The following is a 21,212-nucleotide window of genomic DNA, read 5'->3' as shown; positions in this document are numbered from 1 at the left end:
ATCCACTTAAGTATTACTTGATGAACAAAGAATAAACTTTCTAAATTAAGTAGTAATATCATTAATCAATTCATTAGACAAAAGATTACAAATGAGGGATCATTTACGCAATGAATAACTCCCAATATCCCTTTAACAAACTTAACAATGAAAAACTATAACAGAAATAAAACTAACTAAACTAACTAACGAACGATAAGGAGAAAAGGTTATCAACAAACTACTTATCTAATATTACGATTTAATCCATATTATTGCAAGTAAAACAAGGGTCTAACGTTCATGAATTAAATTTAGAAATCATAGTAACATAGAACAAACTAATCAAATGATCATCATGTTTAGGATAATATTAAGATGACATGTTTAGTTTAGGATATCAGAATAAAAAATTATCATGGGAAATACTACAACAGAACAGAACAGAACCAATCGAATAATGAACTAATAACAACAAAGTATGAAAGCTAAAACAATGAAATTACCTGATTGGCAAGCCCCAAAACAGGATAGAACATCAGATAACTTTGTGTACAATAACATAAAACCAATAGCCATAGGAAGATTCACCCATGTTTTCAAAAAAGGTATAATCTCAGCACTACTTTGGTTTCTCAGTAGGAAACACACAGTCAGCCTGTTATACCCTAATTTTGGACCTAAAAATGCTAGCTCAATTCTTCTTTTCTTGTATTTCAAGTCATTTGATATGTCTCTGATCAATTGCACCTTCCTCTACATCTTATTTCAATGTTACTTGCAAAATTCATGAAAAAGGGTATTTTAGTCCTTTCTTGTATCCAAACTCATTTTAGTCCTTTAAAAATTGTTTGAGTCTTTTCAATTGGTTTGAGTAAGTCTTTATTTCAATTCTATGTCAAAATCCATTTTAAGAATCACAGTTGAAGTCATTTTGAGTCAGTCTAGGTCCTAGGGGCATTTTAGTCATTTCACACAAAATTTCGACAGAGAGAGGTTACTTTAAAGTACCTCATTTAAGTAATTGGTTCATTTTAGTCAGTTTTATTATTTTTATCGTTTCACTTTACGTTATTTTCCAGTTACCAATTTTAATTCATTTTTATTTTTAATTTTCATTTTAGTCCTCAAACTTCCTAATAATTGCATTTTAGTCCCTGTTATACCCTAATTTTGGACCTAAAAATACTAACTCATTTCTTCTTATCTTGCATTTCAAGCCATTTGAACTATCTCTGATCAATTGCATCTTTCTCTGCATTTTATTTCAATATTGTTTGCAAAATTCATGAAAAAGGGTATTTTAGTTATTTCCTGCATTTAACTCATTTTAATCCTTGAAATTTGTTTGAGTCTTTTAAATTGGTTTGTATAAGTCCTTGTTTCAATCTCATGTCAAAATTCATTTCAAAAATATCAGTTGAGTCATTTTTTTAGTCAGTTTAGCCCCTAGGGGCATTTTAGTCATTTCCTATGTTAAAATTTCCTTCAGTCTTCTAAAAATTTGGTTGAGTCCTTTCAAATAGTTTGAATAAGTCTTCATTTCAATTCTATGTCAAAGTCCATTTTAAAAATTGCGTTTGAAGTCATTTTGAGTCAGTTTTGCCCCTAGGGGCATTTTAGTCTTTTCATGTGTTAAAACCCTGTTTAAATTCTAAAAAATGTCTCTGAGTCTTTTAATTTGCTTGTATGAACTCTTGCTTTAATCCCTTGTTAAAAAATCATTTTTAAATTGCATTTGAGTCATTTCGAGTCATTTTAGTCCCTAGGGGCATTTTGGTCATTTCACATAATATTTCTGTTTCATTTTAATCTGCTTTGTTGTTTTTAATCGTCTCGCTTTACGTTTATTTTCAATTTACTTTTTTCAATTCAATTTTAGTTTCAATTTTCATTTTGGTCTTGTACTTTTGTTATTTACATTTTAATCCCTTTTAAGTTTGTTAGAGTCCAAGTGCCATGTGTCCAAATGCTATTGGTCCATAAGAGTTTGTTACAAGTCCAGTGCCACATGTCCCACTCCAATTGGTTCAAGGCTTACCACATCACCTATATAAGTCAAAGTCATGGTCAAGGTTCATACACACTAATCATTTTCACAAAAAACTCCACAAAAATCACAAAAAATTCATAATTTGTTTTCTCTCTATTTTCCCTCTCTTCTAACAACTTTCTCTCTCCTCTAACTAATTTCCACCATAGCCAAAAGCTTCATCTTCAACCTCTAACAAACCACCATAACAACTTCCCTCCACCACCTTCAACCACCCTAACAACCTCCATAACCACCACAACAACTTCCATAACCACCACACTCTCTCCATTTCATTTCATTTCCAATAACAGTAACAACATACAAATCCCTTTAATTCCTCTTCTTTGTCAAGAATGTACATGGCGGCATCATCATTTTCATCTTCTCCAATGAACGAACCTCCTCTTCAAGATCAACACCACGATCTTCAACATCAATTTCAACAAGAACGACAGCAATCTTCACCAATCATCAAAGACTTTCTTCACAAAACCAAATCCCCAATTTTCGATTTTCCCATTTCAGTTCAATCTCATCAATTCAATCGAACCCTAACCCTAACAATGTTTCAATTACCCGTGTTCAACACCAGAAGAATCATCGCCACCCAACGGTTTTCGATGAAGATGCATACGCTGAAGCCTTGGAGAAGATAACCGAGTGTGATAACTTTCCTAATGTCTCGAAGCTTCGTGATCGACTTGATTGGCTTGAAGTGATAAAGACTGGTGATCCTGTTCAAGTTCGTGATGCCCAGTTGAAGATTACATACGGTTGATTCTAGAATTTCGCGTACGCCAGGTTCGATTTTTGTTAGAAATTTTACTCCTTTAGATGAATTTGATGGTAAAACGCCTGTAGTGAATGGTATAGAAGAAGGACCAAGAACAATCCTGTTCTTACTGGTAAGCTTGGGCCGAATTTGTTGATTTCGTTTTCTGCATACCTATTTTGCTAAATGCACACTGCAAGCTGGTCTTCACACCCCTGCTCATGTCCAAAACCTCTAAAAAATTGCTACATACTTTAATTCTTCTCTTTGATTGATTCTCCTATGTTAAATTTTCACCTCTAAAAATCTGAAAAATATATGCATGTGCTTCTTGTATTCGATTGTGTTTCTTTTCTTGATTTAGCGTTCTTGTAGATTTTTAGATGTACATGAAACTTTATGTGTTCTTGAGTTTCTTGTGTGTTAATTGTTGCCTTTGGAAAGTATATAAAAATACATGTGATTATAGTTTGTCTCATTTTCCTTGTGGATTCGTTCCTTCGTTTTTGCCTTGAAATGTAAGGATAAATGTAATGAATGTGTACATGAAAATTGCTATAAAATTTTGGTGTCTCTCGATCTAATTGGTCTTTAATACTTCGGTTTGGGAAGCATATTATAAGTCTTCATGATATAGAGACCTTAAGATTGAGACTTATCATTATCTTGTAGTAATCTTCTAAGCACGTTATCACGTTTGTTGTTGCATCTTACTTCCAATTTGTTAAACACTTTCTTGTCTTCAAAAACACTCCAAATATATGCTTGATGCAATTTTTTCTTCTTTTATATTTCTATGTGAATTTGCCTCTTGTGTGTTCTATGTTTCTATGCTTTTTACCATTTCAAGTGCTTATAAAAACTCTCCAAAAATTCTATGTGATTGTATATACTTCTAGTGCATTTTGTTAGTTTTTTTTCTTTGTTTTTCTACCATTTCTTTTATGTCATATTTCCATCATTTCATGCATTTTTGTTCACTAACCCCTTTATTTCCATCTTGTGTTTTTTAGCCTCATTTTCCTTACCATTTAGAATTCATGCAAGATTTAGAATGTAAAACTTAGGAATTTTTGTACTTTACTTTTATGCAATTTTAATTTCTTGCAAGACCATAGAATGTATCTAGGCCAATGATGTAATAAGGACAATGGACTCTAATAATGTACACCGACACAAGCACCGACACATGCACACACACCACTTTAGGTATATAGCTAGAATATGCATGTTTAGATGTATGTTTAGGATTGTATGCTTTAGATGTATGCCTAGGATTTACACTTAGAAAAAACCAATTTTCCAAAAAAATGTGAACAATATCACTCAAGCCATTACCTTGGGATCAAAATCCCATTGTAATTTTTCCTTTTCTTTTCCTTAATCAAAACCTTAATGAACTTTAATCATACTTAGACCATATTTTGTAAATGACTAGTTCAACCTCACAATTTCATAATCTCATGCCCTTGAGGCCTCTCTCTTATTCTTCAAATTCCAATTTTCAAACTTAAAATCAACCAACAAAAACAAAAACATTTTTGGAAGAGAACTACGATGGATTTGATCCCTTAAACGGGTACGTAGGCAAGGAACCAAAATTCCTTCAATTCAAATAAAATAAAAATTCAAACACATTCTTCTTCCTCCAATTCTTCACTTAGCAAACTTTAGGTGTAAATATCATTTCAAAATAGCATTTAAAAATAAAGCGCGCGCGTAGAAATTAAAGACGGTTCCTATAGGATACTATAGTCGTTATGGGTGCCTAACACCTTCCCGTAGCGAAAACAACTCCCGAACCTTGATTCTCAAAGGGTTTTGCTTACTTTTTCCCTTCCCAAGAAATAATAAGATATCACCGGTTTAAAAGGTTCAAACGTAATCAATGTTTGACACCCGAAAAACCAAGATAAAACAGCTGGCGACTTCACTGGGGAGATTCGAGAGTTACGCCTAGTCTTTATTTCCACGCTTGCGCTTGTATTTTTACTTGCTTCTTTTACTTGCTTTCCTATATGAATAAATGTTTAATTTCTTGCAAACGTGTGGGGTGAGAATATCAAAAGTCCTGCACCCGGGCTGAGTGAACTTAGGATTTAGGAGGGATATAATCGACAATTCATTCCGGGGGTTGCCTCGTGTTTTGGATTATGCGATCAATCCCGCATAGCTGAGGCATTTTGGGGGTGATGTTGTCGGCGCGTGTTGTCGCGTTTAGGCACTTTACTTCTAATTGTTCTATGACGCTATGAACCGTAGATAACCAAACCCATCCATGGCCATTTTCTAGCATGTAGTGCGGAGGCTAAACCGAGTGTTGTCTCGAATTTTAGTCGTCACGCGATACTACACTCAAGTTAGACCTTCCACGGATAATCATGGAGCGAGTGTTGTCTCGTGACACCGTGATATACGTCGGAGAGGTTGCAACTTGGGAACCTTTTTAGAACCCGGTTACTATTTCCTAAAGCCCTAGTTTCACCGGACACCGTGTCCACCCATGACTCCTCGACTTTGAACTTCAACCCACCATGTTTTCTCCGAACTTGAACATAATCATGCATCCATGCATACATGCATAAACTTTTTTCCATGCATTTATCGGAGGACTTAGACAAGTCATCTTTTGAACATCACGGATGTGAACACCAAGTGATCCCATCTCAACTAAACTTCTAGTTTTGCTCAAGATCTTCAAATAAAACCGTGTTTCTCCGTGATGTTCACAACCACTTTGACAAGTCCTCTGAAAAAAAAAAGAGTCTTTTTACACTTGCATATCATGCATCATTCATCGGTCACAAATGGCTTCCCGTGCTCATTGTCTCCTGGTTCTTCTGCCGCAGTCTGAAAGGTGGCTCGTGCTCGCAAGGTTTACCGACCAGATAGAGTTCATCAGACAAGATTGTACAAGAGAAGAAACATGGCTAACCTTGAGGAAGAGAATGCCAGCCCCTCGGGCCAGCCCGTTGAAGAGTCTAATCTGGACGAAATTCTGAGGCTCATCAAAAAGAGCGATTATAAAATTGTTGACCAGCTGCTGCAAACTCCATCAAAGATATCCATCTTGTCTCTGCTCTTGAGCTCAGAAGCTCACAGGAAAATGTTGATGAAAGTACTGGAACAGGCCTATGTTGACCACGAAGTCTCTGTGGATCAGTTTGATGGAATATTGGGTAATATTACTGCTTGCAATAACTTGGGGTTTGGTGACGATGAACTCCCCGAAGAAGGGAAACATCACAATTTAGCTCTGCATATCTCGGTACACTGCAAGTCTGACATGATATCCAATGTGCTGGTGGACACTGGATCATCCTTGAATGTAATGCCTGAATCTACACTAAGGCAGTTGAGTCATCATGGGATTTCTCTGAGGGGAAGTAGCTATTTGGTTAAAGCTTTTGACGGATCTCGCAAAGATGTTCTTGGGGAAGTAGACTTGCCAATTACCATTGGTCCTGAGACATTTCAAATCACTTTCCAAGTCATGGACATCAATGCTTCGTACAGCTGTCTCCTCGGAAGACCGTGGATTCATGACGCTGGAGCAGTCACTTCTACTTTGCATCAAAAGCTCAAGTTCATGAGGAACGGTAAGATTGTCACTGTGCATGGTGAAGAAACATTTCTGGTTAGCCAAGTATCATCTTTCTCTTGTGTTGAAGCAGGGTCCGCTGAAGGGACGTCGTTTCAAGGCTTGACCGTTGAGGGTGCAGAACCCCGGAGGGCTGGTACTAGCATGGCTTCACTAAAGGACGCCCAGAAGGCTGTTCAAGCAGGGCAAGCTGCTGGCTGGGGCAAAGTGATTCAGATCTTGGAAAACAAGCGCAAAGAAGGCCTGGGATTCTCCCCAACCTCTGGAGTTTCAACGGGAACTTTCTACAGTGCTGGGTTCATCAACGCTATTACTGAAGATGCTGCTGGAAGTAGTCACGTGCCTACATTTGTTGTACCAGGAGGCACTGTGAGAAATTGGGAGGCCATTGATGTTCCTTTAGTCATGCATGCTTCCATGTAATGTGTCTTGTTGCTCATGTTTTTATTTGTTTTCAAAATAACAATCCTTTCGCTCTGCCCAAGGCGAAAGTGATATCATTGTAAGGGTATGTTTGTTTCGGCATTGCCGTTATCAATAAAAGTTGTCGTCTTTCCCACGACTCTTTGTTTTTTACTTTTTAGTGCCTTTTTCTTGGAAATAATGGTAATGCCAGAAAAAACCAAAACATTTGTATCTTCTTATTAATTTCAAAAATCTGCATAGAAAACATTTTTCTAAAAAATCATCCCAATCATATTATGCAGATTGAACCATAATAAACCCATTGAACACAGTGACCCTATGGTTCCTCCAAATTTTGAATTCCCTGTATATGAAGCTGAAGATGAGGAAGATAATGAAGAGATACCGTATGAGATCACTCGACTGCTTGAGCAAGAAAGAAGAGCCATTCAGCCTCACCAGGAAGAGATTGAGCTTATCAACCTGAGTACTGAAGAAAACAAGCGAGAGATCAAGATTGGTGCCGCACTTAAGCCAGAAGTGAAAAAGAAGATCACTCAGCTTCTCCTTGATTATCCAGATGTCTTTGCATGGTCTTATGAAGATATGCCGGGTCTAGATCCCAAGATCGTGGAACATCGGATACCGACAAGACCTGAATGTCCCCCCGTCAAGCAGAAGTTAAGAAGGTCTCGTCCAGACATGGCTCTTAAGATCAAGGCTGAAGTGCAAAAGCAAATGGATGCGGGTTTCCTCATGACAGCTGAATATCCTGAGTGGATTGCCAACATTGTGCCAGTACCGAAGAAAGATGGGAAAGTTCGAATGTGTGTTGATTACAGAGATTTGAATAAAGCCAGTCCGAAAGATAACTTCCCATTGCCTCATATTGATGTGCTTGTTGACAGTACTGCTCAATCCAAAGTGTTCTCCTTTATGGATGGTTTCTCTGGCTATAACTAGATACGAATGTCACCTGAAGACAGAGAAAAGACGTCCTTCATCACTCCATAGGGAACATTCTGTTATAAAGTGATGCCGTTTGGCTTAATAAATGCTGGGGCTACCTATCAAAGAGGTATGACAACTCTGTTTCATGATATGATTCACAAAGAGATTGAAGTATATGTTGATGATATGATTGTGAAGTCAAGTGATGAAGAGCAGCATGTTGTGTATTTGAAAAAGATGTTTGAAAGATTAAGAAAGTACAAGCTGCGGTTGAATCCTAACAAGTGTACATTTGGTGTAAGATCTGGAAAGTTGCTGGGCTTCATTGTCAGCCAAAAAGGCATTGAAGTTGATCCTGACAAAGTCCGAGCCATTAGAGAGATGCCGGTCCCTCAAACTGAAAAGCAAGTCAGAGGTTTCCTCGGACGTCTGAATTATATTTCAAGATTTATATCTCACATGACCACTACTTGTGGACCAATTTTCAAATTGCTCAGAAAGAATCAGCCTGTTGTATGGAATGATGAATGTCAGGAAGCTTTTGATAGCATTAAAGAATACCTGTTAGAACCACCTATCCTTGTCCCACCCGTGAAAGGAAGGCCTTTGATTATGTATCTGTCGGTGTTAGATGATTCAGTGGGCTGTGTTCTCGGTCAGCAAGATGAGACTGGTAAGAAAGAGCATGTCATCTACTATCTGAGCAAGAAATTCACCGACTGTGAGACTCGGTATACAATGCTTGAAAAGACTTGTTGTGCTTTAGCTTGGGCTGCCAAACGCCTGCGTCATTATATGGTGAATCATACAACTTGGTTGATATCCCGAATGGATCCAATCAAGTACATCTTTGAAAAGCCTGCTGTTACGGGAAAGATTGCGCGTTGGCAAATGTTGTTGTCTGAATATGATATTGTGTACAAAGCTCAGAAAGCAATCAAAGGAAGTGTCCTCGCTGAGCATCTTGCTTGTCAACCTCTTGATGATTACCAGCTAATTAAGTTTGATTTCCCTGATGAAAAGATCATGTATTTGAAAGCGAAAGACTGTGAAGAACCACTGATCAATGAAGGGCCGGACCCCAATAACAAGTGGGGATTGGTGTTTGATGGTGCTGTTAATGCTTATGGTAAAGGAATTGGAGCCATCATTGTAACTCCACAGGGGCACCACATTCCTTTCACCGCTCGAATAACTTTTGAATGCACAACAAATATAGCTGAATATGAAGCATGCATCTTGGGCATTGAAGAAGCCCTCGACCTGAGGATTAAGCACCTTGATATCTATGGAGATTCTGCACTTGTTATCAATCAGATAAAGGGTGAATGGGAGACTCATCATGAGAAGCTGATCCCTTATCGTGACTATGCCAGACGTCTGTTGACATACTTTACCAAGGTTGAGCTGCACCATATCCCTCGGGATGAGAATCAGATGGCTGACGCTCTTGCTACTTTGTCTTCCATGTTTCGTGTTAATCACTGGAATGATGTGCCCGTGATCAAAGTGCAGCGTCTTGATAGACCCGCTCATGTGTTTACTATTGAAAATATGCCAGATCAAGCTGATAGAGATGTGAATGACAAAAAGCCCTGGTACTACAACATCAAACAATTCTTGCAGAATCATGAATATCCACCTGGTGCTTCCAACAGGGATAAAAAGACCTTGAGAAGATGGGCTAATAGATTCTTTCTGGACGGAGAAATCCTATACAAGAGGAACTATGACATGGTCTTGCTGAGATGTGTTGACAAACAAGAAGCTGAGAAGTTGATGCATGATGTACATGATGGTACTTTCGGGACCCATGCTTCGGGCCACACCATGTCAAGGAAACTGTTAAGAGCCGGCTATTACTGGATAACCATGGAGCGTGACTGCCACAAACATGCTAAAAGATGCCACAAATGTCAAATCTATGCTGACAAGATTCATGTGCCTCCACATGCCCTCAATGTTATCTCTTCCCCATGGCCCTTCTCTATGTGGGGCATTGACATGATCGGAAGAATTGAACCAAAGGCTTCCAATGGGCATCGTTTCATTCTAGTGGCAATTGACTACTTCACCAAGTGGGTTGAAGCTGCTTCCTATGCAAATGTGACCAAGCAAGTGGTTGTCAAGTTTATCAAGAATAACATCATCTGTCGATATGGTGTTCCCAACAAGATCATCACTGACAATGGTTCCAATCTGAACAATAGCATGATGCAAGCTTTATGTGAAGAATTCAAAATCGAGCATCACAACTCTTCTCCTTACCGACCTCAGATGAATGGTGCAGTTGAGGCCGCTAACAAGAACATCAAGAAGATTGTTCAGAAGATGGTCACTACTTACAAAGACTGGCATGAAATGCTACCTTTTGCCTTGCATGGTTACCGTACCACAGTGCGTAGTTCAACCGGGGCAACTCCTTTCTCTTTGGTATATGGTATGGAAGCAGTTCTCCCTCTGGAAGTGGAGATTCCATCTCTTCGAGTGATCATGGAAGCAAAATTAACTGAGGCTGAATGGTGTCAAAGTCGGTACGATCAATTGAATTTGATTGAAGAGAAACGTATGGATGCCATGACTCATGGACAGTTGTATCAAGTACGAATGAAGAATGCTTTTGACAAGAAAGTCCGACCTCGAGAATTCAAGGAAGGCGAACTTGTATTGAAAAGAAGGATAAGTCAGCAACCCGACCCAAGGGGCAAGTGGACACCTAACTATGAAGGTCCTTATGTTGTCAAGAAGGCTTTCTCTGGTGGTGCTTTGATTCTTACACACATGGATGGTGTTGAGCTCCCAAATCCTGTTAATGCCGATATAGTCAAGAAATACTTTGTCTAAAAAGAAAAGAACAGCGTGGTAGGTCGAAAACCCGAAAGGGCGGCCTAGGCAAAAATGCGCTTCCCGGTGGATCGAAAACCCGAAAGGGCGATCCAGGCAAAAGTTAGGGACAAAAAAATGAATATGAAAGAGCTCGCTGAGATTGTACGCAACTCAGGCAAGAATGAGCGCCTCGATGAGCCGAAAACCCGAAAGGGCGGTTCATGCAAAAATGAGGTTGATAAAAGACAAGTAACTATATCTGGCAAACTACCATCACCCCTTGGGACATCTGCAACTGTCAATGATCATCTTCATCAGAAGCTTCTGTACTTGTGAATTCAAAATTTCTATGAAACGTAGCGGTCATCGTGTTCAATGTATCACCAACCAATAAAATTACCATTTTCCAAGCTTTGTAAATCCGTGAAGTCATGCCTTTGGCTGACTCTCACTCTTCTACATCAATTTGAGCCTGTGCTATTGTTTGAAACTCTATTTTTCTTTCTACTTTCAATGTTGTACACAAAATATTTTCTTTCCATTTTGATAATGTCAATATCTGAAACAAACATTTTTGAAAATTGAAAAATCTTTTTCTGTCTATTTTGAAAGCAAACCTGAGCAATAAGGTACATTTCAATGAAACATGCATGAATAAATGAATGTCAATGTCTATTTCAATACTTGTTACAAGCAGGTTACTCCCCAGGATGATCTGTGGTCAATGGCAAGAATGAAAAAACAGAATGAAAATGAAAAAGTTGAAAAATGAAAGTAAAAAGCTCGCTAAGTTGAAAACCCGAAAGGGCGGCTTAGGCAAAAATGAGCACCCCGCTGATTGACAACCTATGAAGGCAATTCAGGCAAGAATGGGGCAATGAAAAGAATTTACTCCCCGGTGAATCGAAAACCCGAAAGGGCGGTTCAGGCAAAAATGGGGTTTGAAAATGAAAAATGAAAGAATGAAAATGAAATAAAAGCATTGACCACAGATGCGAACATCCAATATTTACCCAGCACTGACACGCCTAACAACGGCGACCTGTATCCAAGAATCTTCCAAGGTTCCCTTCTCTACAAGTTTTATTGCCCTCAGCCATGGTTTCGATACGTCTCTCAACGACGATCTCTCCAAAGAGGTTTTCCCCTGTAAATATGTTGCAGCACGAGCCACTACGTGCCCAATCTTCCAATGTTTTGTCTGCCTGTGTGAAACTTCTCTGTCAAATTACAAACCAATCATGCATTTCAAGCATTCATACATGCATAATCATGCATTTTATGTGCTCATGCAATTCAATAGTCTTGTTATGCCATACATACATGCTGCATTTCCAATTTCAATTTCCAATCTAAATCAGTTTCCACTTCCAATTCCAATTTCAAATCAATCCCAATCTCAATTCCAATCCAAATTTCAACTGTCAAAGTCAATTTCAATTTCAATTTCAATTCCAACTGTCGATTTCAAATCATTTCAACTGTCAAATTCGATGCAATCTCAACTCCCCAATGTCAAATTCGAAGCAATCTCAATTTCAATTCAATGTCAAATTCGAAGCAATCTCAATTTCAATTCAATGTCAAATTCGAAGCAATGTCAATTTCAATCCAATTCAATCTCAAATTCGAAGCAATGACAATTCCAATGTCAATTCCAATTTCAATGTCAATGTCAATTTCAATTTTCAATTCAATTCCAATCCAATCTCAATGTCAATGTCAAATATCCAATCCAATGTCTATGTCTATGTTTCTAATCAACTTTCAATCTCTCTTTCAATGTCAACTTTCAATTCAATTCAAACCAATGTCAATTTACTCTCAATTTGCTTTTGGGCCAACAAAAATGGTCATGTCTACCTTCAAATCGAATCAATGTCAATTTACTCTCAATTTGCTTTTGGGCCAACAAAAATGGTCATGTTTATCTTCAAACCAAGTCAATGACAATTTACCCTCAATAGGTATCTTGTCAAAACAGACTTCCAACATATCTTGTTACTGGTCAAGTGCCAGGTTCGATCCAAAAAAGAACCACTTGTACCTGCTTACATACCTATACCCCCGGACAAACGACAAGTTCGATCTAAAGAACAGTTTGTACCCAGCTTATGCTTTGTTATCGGTCAAACGGCAAGTTCGATCTAAAAGAACAGTTTGCACCTACCCACATGATGTGGTGATAATCCAACGGCAAGTTCGATCCAAAGAACAGTTTGTATCTACCCTTTTGTCTATATCTCCAGCCAAACAGCCAGTTCGATCCAAAGAACAGTTTGTGTCTGCCTATCTGTTTGTATCTTCAATCAAGTGTCAAGTTCGATCCAAAGAACAGCTTGTATCTGCCTATATGTCTATGTTTCCGGTCAAGTGCCAAGTTCGATCCCAAGAACAGCTTGCACCTATCTCTCGTTTTGTGTTCCTGGGTCAAGTGCCAAGTTCGATCCCAAGAACAGCTTGTACCTATCTCTTGTTTTGAATTCCTTGGTCAAGTGACTAGTTCGATCCAAAGAACAGCTTGTACCTTATTTTCTATCCCCTGGTTTGTCTACCCTGTCAATGTCCACCTGAATCCCCAGTGACATGACATGTTCCATAGACTCCAGTCGTTTGTCTTGCATTCATAACCAAAATGTTGCATGACATTCATATCTTTGAAAATCTGAAAGCGTATTTTTATGTCCAAAAGCAGTGCAAATGTTAATATTTAAGTATCTTTGTCCCGTCAACTCTAAGACTTCGTCTCTTGACCCTCCGGACAAAGAAACTTAAATAGGGGCAGATGTTATACCCTAATTTTGGACCTAAAAATACTAACTCATTTCTTCTTATCTTGCATTTCAAGCCATTTGAACTATCTCTGATCAATTGCATCTTTCTCTGCATTTTATTTCAATATTGTTTGCAAAATTCATGAAAAAGGGTATTTTAGTCATTTCCTGCATTTAACTCATTTTAATCCTTGAAATTTGTTTGAGTCTTTTAAATTGGTTTGTATAAGTCCTTATTTCAATCTCATGTCAAAATTCATTTCAAAAATATCAGTTGAGTCATTTTTTTAGTCAGTTTAGCCCCTAGGGGCATTTTAGTCATTTCCTATGTTAAAATTTCCTTCAGTCTTCTAAAAATTTGGTTGAGTCCTTTCAAATAGTTTGAATAAGTCTTCATTTCAATTCTATGTCAAAGTCCATTTTAAAAATTGCGTTTGAAGTCATTTTGAGTCAGTTTTGCCCCTAGGGGCATTTTAGTCTTTTCATGTGTTAAAACCCTGTTTAAATTCTAAAAAATGTCTCTGAGTCTTTTAATTTGCTTGTATGAACTCTTGCTTTAATCCCTTGTTAAAAAATCATTTTTAAATTGCATTTGAGTCATTTCGAGTCATTTTAGTCCCTAGGGGCATTTTGGTCATTTCACATAATATTTCTGTTTCATTTTAATCTGCTTTGTTGTTTTTAATCGTCTCGCTTTACGTTTATTTTCAATTTACTTTTTTCAATTCAATTTTAGTTTCAATTTTCATTTTGGTCTTGTACTTTTGTTATTTACATTTTAATCCCTTTTAAGTTTGTTAGAGTCCAAGTGCCATGTGTCCAAATGCTATTGGTCCATAAGAGTTTGTTACAAGTCCAGTGCCACATGTCCCACTCCAATTGGTTCAAGGCTTACCACATCACCTATATAAGTCAAAGTCATGGTCAAGGTTCATACACACTAATCATTTTCACAAAAAACTCCACAAAAATCACAAAAAATTCATAATTTATTTTCTCTCTATTTTCCCTCTCTTCTAACAACTTTCTCTCTCCTCTAACTAATTTCCACCATAGCCAAAAGCTTCATCTTCAACCTCTAACAAACCACCATAACAACTTCCCTCCACCACCTTCAACCACCCTAACAACCTCCATAACCACCACAACAACTTCCATAACCACCACACTCTCTCCATTTCATTTCATTTCCAATAACAGTAACAACATACAAATCCCTTTAATTCCTCTTCTTTGTCAAGAATGTACATGGCGGCATCATCATTTTCATCTTCTCCAATGAACGAACCTCCTCTTCAAGATCAACACCACGATCTTCAACATCAATTTCAACAAGAACGACAGCAATCTTCACCAATCATCAAAGACTTTCTTCACAAAACCAAATCCCCAATTTTCGATTTTCCCATTTCAGTTCAATCTCATCAATTCAATCGAACCCTAACCCTAACAATGTTTCAATTACCCGTGTTCAACACCAGAAGAATCATCGCCACCCAACGGTTTTCGATGAAGATGCATACGCTGAAGCCTTGGAGAAGATAACCGAGTGTGATAACTTTCCTAATGTCTCGAAGCTTCGTGATCGACTTGATTGGCTTGAAGTGATAAAGAATGGTGATCCTGTTCAAGTTCGTGATGCCCAGTTGAAGATTACATACGGTTGATTCTAGAATTTTGCGTACGCCAGGTTCGATTTTTGTTAGAAATTTTACTCCTTTAGATGAATTTGATGGTAAAACGCCTGTAGTGAATGGTATAGAAGAAGGACCAAGAACAATCCTGTTCTTATTGGTAAGCTTGGGCCGAATTTGTTGATTTTGTTTTCTGCATACCTATTTTGCTAAATGCACACTGCAAGCTGGTCTTCACACCCCTGCTCATGTCCAAAACCTCTAAAAAATTGCTACATACTTTAATTCTTCTCTTTGATTGATTCTCCTATGTTAAATTTTCACCTCTAAAAATCTGAAAAATATATGCATGTGCTTCTTGTATTCGATTGTGTTTCTTTTCTTGATTTAGCGTTCTTGTAGATTTTTAGATGTACATGAAACTTTATGTGTTCTTGAGTTTCTTGTGTGTTAATTGTTGCCTTTGGAAAGTATATAAAAATACATGTGATTATAGTTTGTCTCATTTTCCTTGTGGATTCGTTCCTTCGTTTTTGCCTTGAAATGTAAGGATAAATGTAATGAATGTGTACATGAAAATTGCTATAAAATTTTGGTGTCTCTCGATCTAATTGGTCTTTAATACTTCGGTTTGGGAAGCATATTATAAGTCTTCATGATATAGAGATCATTATCTTGTAGTAATCTTCTAAGAACGTTATCACGTTTGTTGTTGCATCTTACTTCCAATTTGTTAAACACTTTCTTGTCTTCAAAAACACTCCAAATATATGCTTGATGCAATTTTTTCTTCTTTTATATTTCTATGTGAATTTGCCTCTTGTGTGTTCTATGTTTCTATGCTTTTTACCATTTCAAGTGCTTATAAAAACTCTCCAAAAATTCTATGTGATTGTATATACTTCTAGTGCATTTTGTTAGTTTTTTTTCTTTGTTTTTCTACCATTTCTTTTATGTCATATTTCCATCATTTCATGCATTTTTGTTCACTAACCCCTTTATTTCCATCTTGTGTTTTTTAGCCTCATTTTCCTTACCATTTAGAATTCATGCAAGATTTAGAATGTAAAACTTAGGAATTTTTGTACTTTACTTTTATGCAATTTTAATTTCTTGCAAGACCATAGAATGTATCTAGGCCAATGATGTAATAAGGACAATGGACTCTAATAATGTACACCGACACAAGCACCGACACATGCACACACACCACTTTAGGTATATAGCTAGAATATGCATGTTTAGATGTATGTTTAGGATTGTATGCTTTAGATGTATGCCTAGGATTTACACTTAGAAAAAACCAATTTTCCAAAAAAATGTGAACAATATCACTCAAGCCATTTTCTAAATAAACCTTGGGATCAAAATCCCATTGTAATTTTTCCTTTTCTTTTCCTTAATCAAAACCTTAATGAACTTTAATCATACTTAGACCATATTTTGCAAATGACTAGTTCAACCTCACAATTTCATAATCTCATGCCCTTGAGGCCTCTCTCTTATTCTTCAAATTCCAATTTTCAAACCTAAAATCAACCAACAAAAACAAAAACATTTTTGGAAGAGAACTACGATGGATTTGATCCCTTAAACGGGTACGTAGGCAAGGAACCAAAATTCCTTCAATTCAAATAAAATAAAAATTCAAACACATTCTTCTTCCTCCAATTCTTCACTTAGCAAACTTTAGGTGTAAATATCATTTCAAAATAGCATTTAAAAATAAAGCGCGCGCGTAGAAATTAAAGACGGTTCCTATAGGATACTATAGTCGTTATGGGTGCCTAACACCTTCCCGTAGCGAAAACAACTCCCGGACCTTGATTCTCAAAGGGTTTTGCTTACTTTTTCCCTTCCCAAGAAAAAATAAGATATCACCGGTTTAAAAGGTTCAAACGTAATCAATGTTTGACACCCGAAAAACCAAGATAAAACAGTCCCTAGAGTCTTTTTGTTTGCATTTTGGTCCATTTTTTCCCTTTCAGTCCTTTAAATCCTTTTTAATTTACAATTAAGTCCTTTTAGTCCAAAAGTTTGCAGTCCAGTCCATTTTTTTCAAATTGCAGATTGGTCCCCAAAGTTTCTAAAATTGCAAAAAGGCTCTCAAGTCACAAACCCAGCAAGGCCGAAGCCAACCAAGTCCAGGTCCACATGCCAGCAATTCATTGGTCCAACATTACACATGGCAGCCTATAAATACAGCCACATCACCAATTACTAAAAAATCATCAATCACAATTTGCCAACTCAACAAACACGTTTCACCAATTCTCTCTCCTCTAACAAAATCAAAAACCACTTTTCATCAAGAACATGATGAAGCTTACGAAGAAGCTTACGAAGAACTTCATCATCTAACAAACCCTAACCATTTCCAGATTCACAGAAACCAACACAAATCAACGAATCCTTCATCAAATACACAAAATCAATACAAGATTCCAGAAGATCGAAGCCAAAATGTGTTCAATTTAACAAAATCAGTGCGAATTTGGCAAGAGTTCTCAGAGATTACTTGTGTAATCATCATCATCGAACGTACTTCCTTGCAATTCAAGTGTGAATTCGTCAAATTACGACGAATTCAACACGATCACAAGGAAAGTGTTGAAGAGAAGGAAGAAGAGAGGTTGATTTCGAAGAGAACCAGAGAAGAAGAAGAAGAAGGTTGTAACTGATTTATTTTCGGTTTACAACAACAACGAACACTTACCAGGAAGATCCGAAGGTTACACGAAGTTTTCTGCGGATTTTCCTTCGTTTTTGCCTCCGATTGAACCTCAGGTAAGTTTTTCCCCAATCTTACCTTCATCTGTGTCATCATCTGCGTTTGCATTCATATTGATGCGATGTGAGTAGATCTAGAACAAATCACAAAGAATGACGAAGAACACACGTTGAACATCAGTTTCGAAAAAGTTGAGAGCAAGAACGAATGGAATCCATCTGAGAAGACGATGATTCCGTCGTTCTTGAAGACAACGGCGTGTTCTTCTTCATCTCTTCATATTTCCAACGCCGTTAGGGTTTCAAGTGAGAAAGAACGAAGGAGCCTGAGAGAACGAGAGAGAAAGAGGAGTGAATGAGTGGTTTGAACCGGTCCTTATGCTTATATATGTGTATGAACCAGACCGGTTCGTTTGAACCAGTCTGGTTCACTTTTGGACCAATATCTTTGCCGTTAGATCTAGGTTTGGTGTTTTTGGGTCAATCCTGCGCTTTAGAATCCTCCCTGTGACCCAAGATCCTAGTGAGCGTGGGTTTGGGCCTGGTGTGTGTGCTGAATTTCGTTCTTGCACACATTCTTGCTATTTTAATACAATTGCTTGCTAGTTACACCCCCTGCCTTGCCTAAATCTCTTACAAAAATTCCATAAAAATTCCTAGATATTTCTTGATGTATTTGTGATGTTTTTGTGATGATTTTGCATGATAAAAATTGATAAAAATGTGTGTAATATTTTCTTGCTTATGTGATGTGTTTGTGTTAAACTTGTGAAAGTTTTGCACGTTCTTGAGTCTAAAAATATTTTAAAATCTCTAAAAAATTTCATGTATATTTCTTGTTAATTTTGTGGTATTTTTTTGTGATGATTTTTGCATATTAAAACTTGATAAAAAATAATGGGTTGATTTTCTTGCTATTTTGTGATGTTTTGAATTAAAGGCTTGTGAAAATTGCTTGATTCTAATTCCCATTTCTTGATAAAAGTTTGTGACCTATACCATATGATTTTGTGAAGTTTTAGCTATTGTTTGTATATGCTTTTGCTGCATGTGTGTGAATTTTGCTTAATTGCTTGGTTTGCAAGTTATGTTTGTGAATAAATAATGCAAATATGCCTAAGCTTACTTTGGAAAATGTCAAGTTCATTATATTGCTTTAATCCACATTCTAAAGCTTGATTCTAAACCTTTGGAAAATGTGTTGGAATGTAAGAATTCTAGGTCATATGGTTCTTGTATTTTATGAGTAATTTTAGTCATGTTTTGCATTCATTTAGGCTTTATTTTGGGTTATCTTCTATGCTTTTGTTATAACATTGTTCTTGCTTATTTTCTCTTGATATTACCATGTGCCACTAACCATTTCCTTGTGTTTCATGTCTCATACACTCCATAAGCATACTTCATTCTCCCATTATAGTTTCATTTCTTGCACTTTAATTCCCATACTAGTACTTAGAATGTAAAGACTTAGGAATTTTGTATTTTTTTCCTTATGCTTTTAAATTCTTGCAAGACCATAGAATGCAAACTAGGGCATGATGTAAAGGACAATGGAATCTAATAATGTACACCGACACAAGCACCGACACATGCACACACATCACTTAGATATTTTTAGATGTATGGCTAGGATATGCCTGTTTAGATGTATGTTTAGGGTTTGAATGCTTTAGATGTATGCTTAGGATTTGAAACTTAACAAAATATCATTTTCCAAGTAAACATGAACAATATCACCCAAATCATTTTCTAAATAAACCTTGGGATCAAAATCCCATTGTGTTTTCCTTTCATTTTCTTAATCAAATTTCAATGAAAATTAATCATACTTGACCTTATTTTCAAAAAAATCACTAATCAAACCCCACTTTTTCTTAAATCTCATGCCTTTAAGGCCTCTCAATCTCCATTCTTCAAAACTCCAATTTTCAAACTTAAAATCAACCAACAAAAACAAAAACTTTTTTGGAAGAGAACTACGGTGGATTTGATCCCCTAAAAGGGTACGTAGGCAAGGAAACAATATTCCTTCAATTCAAATAAAACAAAAAAATTCAAACATTCTTCTCCCTCCAATTCTTAGGTGTAAATATCATAACAAAGCATTTAAAAATAAAGCGCGCGCGTAGAAAGTAAAGACGGTTCCTATAGGTTACTATAGTCGTTATGGGTGCCTAACACCTTCCCGTAGCGAAAATAACTCCCGGACCTCGATTCTCAAGGGCTTTGCTTATTTTTCCCTTCCCAAGAAAAAATGAGATATCAAAGGTTAAAAAGGTTCAAACGTAATCAATGTTTGACACCCGAAAACCAAGATAAAACACAGCCTCAACACAGGAAACAACAGGGGACAATCAAACACGATTAATTGTCAACAAATACGACTTGGAACAATTCTGACGTTTCAATACAATAGAGAAAACTAAAATTAAAAGCATCCAAACAGAATCATCATTGAGCTAGAATGGTCTAACTTGAACTGTCAAAGCAAATGATCAAAATACACACATACTCATAAAGTGTTGAATTATTTCCATAGCAGTGATTCATCTTTTAAAATTAGCTTCTTTGTATTGCTTCAAAATTTGAAAGCTATAGAAGGTTTCATACACACAAAAAATACACTACTGTATTTAAAGACTGAAATTACATTCCATAAAACTAATCACAACATTTCAAATTCACGTGTGTTGATAGCATAACAAAGCAGTGATAGCATAACAAAGCAGTGAAAACTAACGTGAAATGATTAAAAAAGAAAACGCTACTTTCAAATTCAAAAAATCCAATCCGATTAGAACTTATTAACCTAGAACAGTAAATTTGAAAATCAAAAAGAAAATACTAGATGCAAATTCAAAAATCAAAACAGTTAATTATAATCCAGAAGGCGGCTTTCTGTCCAAAAATTCAAAAATCAAACAGTTAATTATAATTTTTTTTTGCATCACTTGGCATAAGACATGGGTGTGAAGATATGCATGAATTGAAATTCAACCATTTTAGCATTTTGATAATAGATCTAGAACCTGATTATCACCACAGAAAATATTGATATATTGATTTGAATCCTATTTTGATCCAAATATCACCACCGAAAATTGCATGTTAATCTATGAATAAGGAAATAATGAGAATACCAGAGGCAAATCTGAGATATGAACGGCGGCTGTGAGGAACAATCGAATCATAAAATCAAGAAGTTACAGATCTAAAGAAGAGTGATGACAAACCTGATGAACGGCGGCTGTGAGAGAGTGAAGGAAGGAAGGAACGACGGAAGGAAGGAAGCAGCGCTCTTGAGAGGAAGGAACGGCCGCTGGTAAGAATGAAGGACTGAACACAAAAGCTGAAGCCTTTAGGGATTTTAGGGTTTGATGAAAATGTCAAAAATGCCCTTGGCAAAGTGTGCTATTCACGTAGCCTTTGCAGGCTGTGCTGACAAATTTGCAGGCTTTGCAATTTGCCAGGGGTTTTTTGTGGCACAACCCCTGGCAAAGTG

Source organism: Medicago sativa, chromosome 6 (genome assembly GCF_051527215.1).
Source record: "Medicago sativa cultivar Bolivia chromosome 6, Bolivia_mono, whole genome shotgun sequence".
NCBI classification, from domain to species: Eukaryota; Viridiplantae; Streptophyta; class Magnoliopsida; order Fabales; family Fabaceae; genus Medicago; species Medicago sativa.
Note: the sequence above shows the minus strand (reverse complement) of the source record.